Source organism: Schistocerca piceifrons, chromosome 4 (assembly GCF_021461385.2).
Source record: "Schistocerca piceifrons isolate TAMUIC-IGC-003096 chromosome 4, iqSchPice1.1, whole genome shotgun sequence".
Taxonomy (NCBI): Eukaryota; Metazoa; Arthropoda; class Insecta; order Orthoptera; family Acrididae; genus Schistocerca; species Schistocerca piceifrons.
The window spans coordinates 623,220,276-623,232,828 of record NC_060141.1 but is presented as its reverse complement, the minus strand read 5'-3'; positions in this window follow the sequence as shown (position 1 = coordinate 623,232,828).

Below are 12,553 nucleotides of genomic sequence, written 5' to 3'. Positions count from 1 at the left end.
ATACTCTGAAAATGACACTGAAGTGCCTGGCAGAGGGTTCATCGCACAACCTTTACAATAAATCTATATTATTCAAATCTGGAACAGCGCGAAGGACAAACTAACCCCTATATCTTTCCGTGTCAGCTCTGATTACCGTTATTTTATTACGATGACCGTTTCTGCCTATGTATGTCGGCGTTAACAACATATTTTTTGCATTGGGAGGACAAAATTGGTGACTTAAATTTAGTGGGAAATTTCTGCCGCACATCCTTTATCATTTCAGTGACACTTTCTTCCCTATTTCACGATAATAGATCTTTGATCTTTCTCTATGTACTCCGTCTATCCTATCTGGAAAGGTTCCCACATCACGCAGCAGTTTTCTAAAAATTGACGTAGAAGCGTAGTGTAAGCAGCCTCTTTAGTAGATATGTTACATTTTTTTGTGTTCTGCCTATAAAACATAGTCTTTGGTTAGTCTTCCCTACAACACTGTCTATGTATCCCTTCCAGTTTAAGTTGTTCGTAACTGTAATTCCAAGACATTTAGTCGAATTTACGGCCTTTAGAGTTGACTGATTTATCGTGTAACCGAAGTTTAACGGAGTCCTTTTAGCACTCATGTGAATGACCTCACACTTCTCGTTATTTAGGGTCAGTTGCCAATCTTTGCACCATACAGATATCGTTTCTAAATCGTTTTGCCGCTACCGATGGGAACGCCAGAAATCATAACCGTTTTACTCGATGACTTTTCGTCCATTACTGCAAATTGTGACGTCTCTGACACGAAATCACGAATTAAGTCACATAACTAAGACGGTATTCCCTAAGCACGCAATTTCACTACAAGCTGCTTGTGTTGTACAGTAACAAAAGGCTTCTGGAAATCTAGAAAAACCAAATCAATTGGAAATCCCTTGTAAATAGCATTCAACACTTCATGTGAGTAAGGAGCTACTTGTGTTTTACAAGAACGATAGTAATATTTTCTAAATCCGTGTTGACAGTGTGTCAATAGACCATTCTCTTCGAGGTAATTCATAATGTTTGAACACAATATATGTGTTCCAAAATCTTGCTGCATATCGACGTTAATGATATGCGCCAGTAATTTAGTGAATTACTCCTATCTTTCTTGAATATTGGTGTTACCTATGCAACTTTCCAGTCTTTAGGTACGTATCTTTCGTCGAGTGAATGGTTGTATATAATTGTTGTGTATGGGGCTATTGTATCAGGATATTCTGAGGGATGAGCACTGTGGTCTAGGATGCCCAGTTTCGATTCCCAGTAGGGGACTGGGTGTTGTGTTCCGTCATCATTTTCATTGTCCTGCACAGCTGGTAGCACTAGCCGGACCGTTAGCTCAGCGTGTTGGGTCAGAGGGTTAGCTGCCCTCTGTAATAAAAAAAAAAACCTGAGTTAATGGATTAGCAACTAACTGAAATGGGATTCTTGCGACGTCCGCCCCGAGCGATTGCAACAAACGAAAACATATAAAATGAGATTAAAAAAGAAGAGGGGGTGGGGAGCGTCTTTGATTAGCAATCAAAAGTCCTCCGTCGCGGGTTCGAATCCTGCCACTGCTTAAATGTTGATTACTAATCGGCACTGGCGGCCGAAGACTTCCAGAATAAGTACGTCATCCTCGTTCTGCCAACGGCCTTCTCAGAAAGGACGGAGAAGCGGACAGAGGTTCAGGGCATTCTTGCAAGGGGGTGGGAAACTGCCCCTAAAGGCGGAATAATCAGCAGTGATCATCGGCTTGAGGACGCAGAAGGCAATGGAAACCACTGTATTAAAGACAAGTGAAGTGCAGACGCAGCACATGTGGCCTGTAATGGAATAGGGTCATCATGATCTCTCCAGTGGCAAAAGATTCCGGAACAGTCCCCTATTCGGATCTCTGGGAGGGGACTTCCAAGGGGGAGGAGACCATGAGAAAAATATTTAATAATCAACGAAAGAATAACGTTCTTCGAATCGCGACGTGGCATGTCAGAAGCTTGAAAGAGGGAAGGAAACTAGAAAATCTGAAAAGGGAAATGGAAAGGCTCACTCTAGATATAGTAGGGGTTAGTGAAGTGAAATTGAAAGAAGTCTAGAATTTCTGGTTAGATGAGCATAGGGTAATATCAACAGCAGCAGAAAATGGTACAACGAGAGTAGGATTCGTTATGAATAGGAAGGTAGGGCAGAGAGTGTGTTACTGTGATCAGTTCAGTGATAGGGTTGTTCTTATTAGTATCTACAGCAAACCAACACCGACAACAGTAGCGGCCGCTACGGTCGCAGATTCGAATCCTGCCTCGGGCATCGGTGTCTGTGATGTCCTTAGGTTAGTTAGGTTTAAGTAGTTCCAAGTTCTAGGGGACTGATGACCTTAGAAGTTAAGTCCCATAGTGCTCAGAGCCATTTGAACCATCTGAACCGACAACAGTATTTCAGGAATATATGCCGACGTCGAAAGCTGAAGATTAAGAGATAGAGAAAGTATATGAGGATACTGAAAGGGCAATACAGCACATAAAGGGAGACGAAAATCTAGCAATGGCAGACTGGAATGCAGTTGTGAGGGAAGGAGTAGAAGAAAAGCTTACCGACGACTATGGGCTTGGGACAAGGAATAAGAGAGGAGAAAGACTAAGTTCTGTAACAACCTTAAGCTATTAATAGTGAATACTCTGTTCAAGAATCGCGAGGAGGTATACTTGAAAAGGCCGGACTATATGGGAAGATTTCAGTTGATTACATCATGGTCAGACAGAGATTCCGAAATCAGATACTGAATTGTAAGGCGTACCCAGGATCAGATATAGACAATATAGTGGAGATGAATAGTAGGCTGAAGCTTAAATCATTAGTCAGGAAGAATCAATACACAGAAGTTGGATACACGAGTACTAAGCGATGACGAGATAGCTGGAAGTTTTTTTAAGACTACAGATGCAACAATAAGGAATAACTCAGTAGGCAGTACAGTTGAAGAGGAATAGACATCTCTAAAAAGGGCCATCACAGAAATTGGAAAGAAAAACATTGGTACAAAGAAGGTAACTGCGAAGAAAGCATGGTTAACAGAAGAAATACTTCATCTGATCGATGAAAGGAGGAAGTATATAAATGTTCTGGGAAACGCAAGAATACAGAAATACAAGCAGCTGAGGATTGACATAAATAGGAAATGCAGGGAAGCTAAGATTAAAAGGCTGCATGAAAAATATGAAGAAATCGAAAAAGAAATGACTGTCCGAAGAACAGACTCAGCATACAGGAAAGTCAAAACAAAGTTCGGTGACATTTAAAGCACGTGTGGTAACATTTAGAGGGCAACGGGAATTCCACTGCTAAATGCAGAGGAGAGCGCGGATAGGTGGAAGGAATACATTAAAGCCTCTATGAGGGGGAAGTTGGTATGATGCTACAGAGGAGGAAACAGGAGTCGATTTGGAAGAGGTAGGTGACCCAGTATTAGAATTTAAAAGAGCAGTGGAGGACTGAAGATCAAACAAGATAGAAGGGATAGATAACATTCCATCAGAATTTCTTATATCATTGGGAGAAGTGATGTGAAGAACGTGTGAGTCTGGCGACATACGATCTGGCTTTCGGGAAAATACCACGCACGCAATCCGAAGACTGCAGGAGTTTAAAATTGCGAGAATTACCATACAATCAGCCTAATAGCTCATGCATCCAACTTACTGACAATAATAATATACAGAAGAATGAAAAATAAACTTGAGAATGTGGTAGATGTTGACCAATTTGCCTTCAGAAAAGGTAAAGGCACGAGTGAGGCATTTCTGACGTTGCGGCTGGTAATGGGAGCAACACTAACGAAAAATCGAGACATGTTGTAGGATTTCTCGACCTGGAAGAAGCCTTCGACAATGTAAAGTGGGGCAAGATGTTCGAAATTCTCAGAAAGGTGGGGGTAAGCTATAGGGAGAGATGAGTGACAGACCATATGTACAAGAGCCAATACGGAAGAATAAGAGTGGACGACCAAGAACGTAATGCTCGGATTAAAAAGGGTATAAGACAGAGATGTAGCCTTTCTACCCTACTGTTCTATCTGTACACCTGGGAAGCAATGATGGAAACAAAAAAAGTTTCAAATGGCTCTGAGCACTATGGGACTTAACTGCTGAGGTCATCAGTCCCCTAGAACTTAGAACTACTTAAACCTAACTAACCTAAGGACATCACACACATCCATGCCCGAGGCAGGATTTGAACCTGTGACCGTAGAGGTCACGCGGTTCCAGACTGAAGCGCCTAGAACCGCTCGGCCACTCCAGCCGGCTGGAAATAAAATAAAAAATGTTCAGAAGTGAAATTAAAATTCTAGGTGAAAGGATAACAATGATAAGATTCGCTGATGACACTGCTATCCTGAGTTAATGTGATGAAGAATTACGTGACCTGCTGAACGCAATGAACAGTCTAACAAGTACAGAATATGGACAGAGCAAATCGAAAAAATACGAAAGTAATGAGACGAAGTAGAAATGAGACCAGCGAGAAACTTAATATCACAATTGATGGTCACGAGGTAGATAAAGTTAAGTAATTCTGCTACCTAGGCAGTTAATTAACCAATTACGGACGGCGCAAGGAGGACATCAAAAGCAGACCAGCAAGGGCAAAAAGGGCATTCCCGGCCAAGAGAAGTCTACTCGTATTAATCGGACGCCTTATTTTGAGGAAGAAATTTCTAAGAACGTATGGTTGAACGGTGGTGTAACATGGACTGTGGGAAAACCGGAACGGAACAGAATCCAAGCATTTGAGATGTGGTACTACAGACGAATGTTGAAAATTAGGTGGTCTGATAAGGTAAGGAATGACGAGGTTCTGCGCAGAATCGGAGAGGAAAGGAATATGTGTAAAACATTGATAAGGAGAACGGACATGATGTTAGGACACTTGTTAAGCATGAGGGAATGACTTCCATGGTACTGGAGGGAACTGCAGAGGGAAAAACTGTAGAGGAAGGCGGAGATTGCAATACGTCCACCAAATAATTAAGGACATAGGTTGCAAGTGGTACTCTGAAATGAAGAGGTTTGCACAGGCGACGAATTCGTGGCGGGCAGCATCAAACCAGTCAGGAGACTGATGACATCAACCCCCCCCCCCCCCCCCCAATAAAAAGGGTATACTCTGAGAGGAACATAACTGGTATACGCTCTGTCTGAGCAGGAAGAATGGCTTTTGCTAACTGATTTCAGTTGCTTCACTACTCCGAGGATATCTGCTTCTACGTTACTCATATTGGCAGCTGTTCTTGATTCGAGTTCCCAAATATTTACATCGTCTTCTTTAGTGAAGAAATTTCGAAAGGCTGTGTTTAGTAACTCTGCTTTAGCAGCACGCCGGCCGAAGTGGCCGTGCGGTTAAAGGCGCTGCAGTCTGGAACCGCAAGACCGCTACGGTCGCAGGTTCGAATCCTGCCTCGGGCATGGATGTTTGTGATGTCCCTAGGTTAGTTAGGTTTAACTAGTTCTAAGTTCTAGGGGACTGATGACATCAGCAGTTGAGTCCCATAGTGCTCAGAGCCTCTTGAACCACTTTAGCAGCACTGTCATCTATAGTATTTCCATTGCTATTGCGCAGAGAAGGCATCCATTGTATCCTGACACTAGCTAAATTCACACACGACATGAAACTCTTTGGATTTCCTGCCAGGTTTCGAGACAAAGTTTCGAATTGGAAGCTATTATAAGCATCTCGTATTGAAGTCCGCTCTAAATATCGAGCTTCTGTCAAAGATCGCCAATTTTTTTCCGTTGTTTCTGCAGCAGTGGTCTGATCCGCTTCGTGTACCAAGGAGGACCATCTCCGTCGTTTCTTAATTTATTCGGTATAAATATCTCAATTGCTGCAGATAATATTTCTTTGAATTCAAGCCACATGTGGTCTACACTCAAATCGTTAATTTGGAAGGAGTGGAGAACGACTCTAAGGAAGGCGTCAAGAGAATTTTTATCTAATTTTTTGAAGAGGTATATTTTTCGTTTATTTTTGGAGAATTTGGGGATTACAATATTCAATCTCGCTATGACAACCCTATGTTCGCTAACCCCTGTATGCGTTTTGTTTATTTGCTGCGATGAAGTAAACTGTGCTTTCACAACCGTTTACTATTTGCGTTAGCTGATGAACTAATTGATGGAAATAATTTTCAGAGAATGCATTTAGCACAATTTAGGATGATGTTTTATGCGTACATCCGGATATAAACAAGTATTTTCGCCAACATATCGAGGGTAAATTGTAGTCACCACCAACTATAACTGTATGAGTCGGGTACGTGTTTGAAATTAAACTCTAGGTTTCTTTGAATCTTTCCGCAATCGTATCATCTGAACTGGGAAGTCGGTAAAAGGATCGAACTATTATTTAATCCAGGTTCCCAAGAATGACCTCTGCCCACACTAATTCTTAGAAACTTGGTTCAAATGACTGAGCACTATGGGACTTAACATCTGAGATCATCAGTCCCCTAGAACTTAGCACTACTTGAACCTAACTAACCTAATGACATCACACACATCCATGCCCAAGGCAGGAGTCGAACCTGCAACCGTAGTGGTCGCGCGGTTCCAGACTGAAGTGCTTAGACCGCTCGGTCACAGCGGCCGGCTCTCAGGATCTATCTGCTTCAATTTCACAAGATGGACTGCTTCTAACAGCAACAAACATGCCACCGCCAACTGTATTTAGTTATCCATTGGCAACATTTTTAGATTTTTCGCAAAAATTTCGGCTGAACTTAACTACGACTTTAGCCAGCTTCCAGTGCCTATAACAGTTTGTGCGTTAGTGCTTTCGTTTAGCGCTTGGTGAACTGGTACTGTCCCAACACAGTTACAAAAATTTAAAACTGTTATACCGATGATTCCTGTATCTACGTTCTTCCTGTGTTCGGCCTGCACTTCTTGAGACTGGAGGGCATTTCGTGTGTTACCGAGACCCTCTAACCTAAAAGACCATCTAGTTCACGTCACATAGCCCCTGCTGCACATGTAGCCACTTCCTGCGTATAGTGGGCACCTGACCTATTCAGCGGAACCCGAAACCCAACCACCCTACGTCGCAAGTCAACGAATCCGCAGCCCACACGGTCGCAGAACCGTCCGAGCTTCTATTTCAGACACTCATTCGGCTCTGTACCAGAGGTCCGCAATCGGTCCTGTAGACTATACTGCAAATGGTGAGCTCTGCTTTCATCTCACAACCTTTACCACTTCTGTTAGCCACCAGAAACCAGAAAGAATCTCTTCCGATCCGAAGCGACACACATGACAGGTACTGACGTAAGCCGTCACATACCATTGGCTGTAACCTGTGCTCTTCATGGCATCCAGAAGGACTGGTTCCACGTCTATGATGACTTCACCTGGTCACCCGGTATGCACGTAGAGTGCACAATAGCTTTCGTCCCCTTCTTAGCATCTGCGTCCCTAAGGAGCTCCATAACGCCCCTAACATTGGAGTTCCCAATTACAAATAATCCCACCCTCTGTAATTTCCCGGATCTTGCAGGCTGAGAGGTTTCGTCTGAAAAAGGACAGGTGACATCTGGCTGAGAGACAATGTCAGCCACAGACAGCACCTGGAACCTGTTTGTCAGACTAACCTGGGTGGCCCTAGGTGCGGCCCCCTGGAAAGTCTTTCGCCGCCTCCCTTGCCCTGAGGCGACGTTCCATTCGACCATGGGTGAGGGGTCAACCTTAGTGCGAGCAGTAACTGTGGCGGCCACAGGCAAGGATCGATCAGAGGACTCGGACGTGCTGGACGTTCGTTGGATCCCCATGGCCGGCCCACAACAGTGACGCTCATCCACTACAGCTACAAGCTGTGTAACCGACGCCATCACAGCCTATAGCTGAGACTGATGTGTCACCAACCCGGTTTGCATCAGCACACAACATTCTCAGTCCCTACCCATACTAAACATCGTGAAAAAATTTCACCACTAAGGACGGACTATCAAATCCTGCTGTGGAGCTCTACCGTAGACTCCGACGGAGGCGCGACAACTGTGTCTAATAAATTAGATTCATACGCGGAGATTAAAAAGCTGAACTGCCGAAGTACTCACGCGAGACTAAATAATTCTCTGTGATTTGTAACTTGCAATATGTCACAAAATCTGTATACTTTCCGACGCAAACGAAAACGCGAGAACTGTGTCTATTTGATATTAACACGTAGAAACTCAAGAAACTGAACTATCATAGAACACAGGTGAAATTATACAATTCGCACTTAGTTAGGGACTCTAAAAAGTCAAAAAATCAGTTAGTTCCCTGTTGCTGCTTCTGTCTCGGCTGGTTGATGCTGCCTGACTGGCAAACTGACGCCAACAAGCGGTCATTACCTTTCAAAACAATCGACTATCGACTCGCGCTACTGTAGACCTGACGAAGGCGTTAGAAGTGTGCATAATAGATTAATACGCGGAGATTCAAAAATGTTACGAAGAAATAAGCAGCCCTGGTTGCAGTGTGAAAATTTTTTATTATTATTTATCAATGGCGCGTTTCACCTCTATTTAGGCATCTTTGGATTGGTTGATATTTGGCAGCGATACCGCGTATAAAATATGTCAGTAGGTAAATTCCCCCTGTCAAAGGCTTGGAAACACTGCGCGGTTTCCTTATTACGGCATATGACGCAGTGCAGTGGAAACCAAACGAGGTCAGGTCTACAGAAAATATTTCCATCGTAAACATGCCTTAGGAGTAGTGCATATTCTGGCTGCACGCATCCCATGGTGATGTCAGTCCTAGAACATAAACTGTTTGTGAATTTCGTTCCGTGCACAGTTAGACAGCAACTGTGATTCGCAGATAGGCGCATTAACAATATGGGTTGAGGTCAGGAGAGGAAAATGTGAAGTTTGGCTCAAAGAAGCCAGTTGCGTTAATCGATTAATCGCTTGAAATTTCAATAAGAGCGACGCCAATTTTCGACGATGTTGGCAGGAATGGATGAACCATGGCCGAAAAAATCGTCAAAAAGCAAGCGGTCGACATGGAGACACGACACAACGTGAAGACCGAGCAATCGTCAGAGCGGCACTTGGCCATGAAAGTCGCCGGATCTCTACCCAGCTGAGAACGTTTGGAGCATTATGCGCAGGGCCCTTACCCGTCTCGGGATTTTGAAGATCTAATGCGAAAGTTGGACAGAATTTATCACGACATACCTCAGCAGGACGTCCAGCAACTATCAGTCAATGCCGAGCCGAATTACTAATTTTTTATCGGTCAGGGGTGGACCAACGCCTTATTGATTTGCAGAATCTTGAAAGGTGGCTACAATGAGTCACAGCGCCAGAGACTGCGCCAAAGATTATTATTCCGCCGCCTCCACTGGTGCAGTAGTAGTTCAGAGGATGTCGAGGGCAGTTGTTGTTCTGTTGGGGGAGAGAGTAGATGCTGCTCGGTTGGTGTAATGTATAGATTGAAGAAGTTACAATTGTCAGAGTGTATTTGAGGAGATGGGCTTTTGATTTATGATGCTGGTACAACGGAAAATTTTCGTCAATATCTAATGAGGTAAAAAGGTATTACAATTTTCTTTATTGACAATGCCTCTTGCTCGCAGGTACAGTCAACAAAGCATCTGGCTCGTGTTCATTTATTAGACTTGTAATTCTGGTTTCTATATGCAATTATAGTATTTCTGGTTTTTCGATTAGTTCATTGTAAATGGTGTTTAAATTTTTGTCGTATTGAGAAAGAACCGAGCCAGATACATTTACGTTGAGTCACACTACTACACACAGCAAAGTTACACTTGTGCTTTGTTGTTTCGTAGCTTTTATAGTTGCAGGGGACTTAATTAATCAGTTGTGTTAATGGAAATTCCTTGTCATTCTTTATTTTTATATTACGCAGTCAGATTTCGTGCTAATACTAGTCAGGGCCAACCGGTTACAAGACTTCGTAACCGGTCACACAGCTACTAAAGTTATTGCATTTATTCATTAATATTTTTAATTAACCCCCATGCAATGTATGATGTTCTCTCTTGAATAAATGGTCCAGTCCTCGATAGTTCATGTGTCTGCACATGTACATCAAACCTACCGATTTCCATATCATTCGCAGTTTTTCATTCTTTTATTTTCTTGCCTTAGAAAATACATTTCAGGCAGGAAGTGATTCTGCTGTGATTTGTTGGCGCTTCTGGCACCATTAATTGTCCTCGCTCATTCAGGTTACCTTGACTATGAGCAAGACGTTTAAATAAATATTCTCTAAGACCAAGTGATGCCTCTACATCACCATTTCGCTGAGGAGTGCTCTGTGAACACTCCTGTTGGTTGAGCTGTTTCCAGAGGACTGCACGAACACGTTCCCGCTTTCACTAACCCTCAACCACTATGTTACATCTCGACTGGCCCACTAAATCAAGCGATCTTCATCTCATATATAGCGTCTGGTACCATTTGGAACAGCAGTTAACGTCCCCACTACTTAGTAGCTTTACGGGACCTAATGAATAGTAAATGGATTCTGCTGGACACACAACTCCTATATATCATTACGATGTTTCTTCCTCCCAGAAAAGAAGCCATTATTAGAGCTAGAGCTGATTTTCCGTGGAATTAACGTATTATCTCCTGGGATGATTAATTTTTTGTCCATTGTATTATATTGCTGGTATTCTGTATTCGTATAGTATTGACAATTTGTCATGATGTATATGGCACCGCTAAATTAAACTATTTTCCCAGCAGCGTTAAAGAGAGAAGCTTCTTGGCAAAATAGAAGGGACTTTTCTCATCGCCTTGGTCGAGGTGGACAGATAAGCACCTGCGACGAGTGTTTGGAGGGAGTCCTTCTGGTCACCATCACGTACGCTGCCATCCAGACAACGGGCAAAGTTACGTACGAGCGGGGATTTTCCGCTGTGGACTTCGATGTGTCAGGATGCCACCATAGAAAGTTGTTGGGACCCTCCTTCCGCAGCAATTTTATGCGTTTCCGGTCACCTATTGTTCGAAGTAATCGGACAGACTGTAACATCTCCTTTGTGTCGCAAAAGTAGCTGGATAAATTTCAGGCTTATTTACAATTCATTGGTTTAGTATTTTGCTGCCGGAGTCTGTTTGATCTACTTGCTGGTGTTTCTTAATGATTTCTGTAATTTCCAGTTTTTGAAACGGCTGGTGTGATATGCTTTGTTACTGTTAAATGGTATTTGTGATTCTATTAGGTTATGTAAAGCTACTCTAAAATGTTGGCTAGGTTTGTATACGCCAAAATAATCGTACAAACACACACACACACACACACACACACACACACACACACACACACACACACATAGTGTGTGTGTGTGTGTGTGTGTGTGTGTGTGTGTGTTTTGCGCGAGCGCATGCACGTGTGCGTGTGCACGCACAATGAATGGTTGAAAAAAATAAATGCAGTTTCTCTTTATTTTACTGCCCCCCACTTCCGAACTTTTTTTTAATTTACTAAACATTTCCATCCCCCCCTCTCCCCTCCCTCCAATGAACCATGGGCCTGGCCATTGATGGGGAGGCTTGCGTGCCTCAGGGATACAGATAGCCGTACCGTAGGTACAGATTATATACTGGTAAGACAGAGGGTTAGGAACCAGGTTTTAAACTGTAAGACATTTCCTGGGGAAGATGTGGACTCTGACCACAATCTATTGGTTATGAACTGCAGATTAAAACTGAAGAAACTGGAAATAGTTGGGAATTTAAGGAGATGGGACCTGGATAAGCTAACAGAACCAGCGGTTGTTGAGAGTTTCAGGGAGAGCATTATGGCACGATTCACAACAATGGGGGGAAGACATTCAGAAGAAGAAGAATGGGTAGCTTTGAGAGATGAAATAGAGAAGGCAGCAGAGGATCAAGTAGGTAAAACGACGAAGACTATAAGAAATCCTTGGGCAACAGAAGAGATATTGAATTTAATTGGTGACAGGATAAAATATAAAAATGCAATAAATGAAGCAGGCACAAAGAAATACAAACGTCTAAAATATGACATCGACAGGAAGTGCAAAATGGCTAAGCAGAGATGGCTGGAGGACAAATGTAGGAATGTAGATGCGTGTATCACTAGGTGTGAGATAGATACTGCCTATAGTAAAATTAGAGACCTTTGGAGAAAAGAGAACCATTTGCATGAACATCAAGAACTCAGATGGAAACCCAGTTCTAAGCAAAGAAGGGAAAGCAGAAAGGTGGAATGAACCTACGACTGATCTTAGAAAATAGATTAAGGAAACGCAAACCTACGTCTTTAGAATTTGTAGACATAGAGAAAGCTTTTGACATTGTTCACTGGAATACTCTCTTTCAAATTGTGAAGGTGGCATGGGTAAAATACCGGGAGTGAAAGGCTATTTACAATATGTACAGAAACCAGATGGCAGTAATAATTGTCGAGGGGCATGAAAGGGAAATAGTGGTTGGGAAGGGAGCGAGACAGGGTTGCAGCCTATCCCCGATGTTATTCAATCTGCATACTGAGCATGCAGTAAAGGAAACAAAAGACAAATT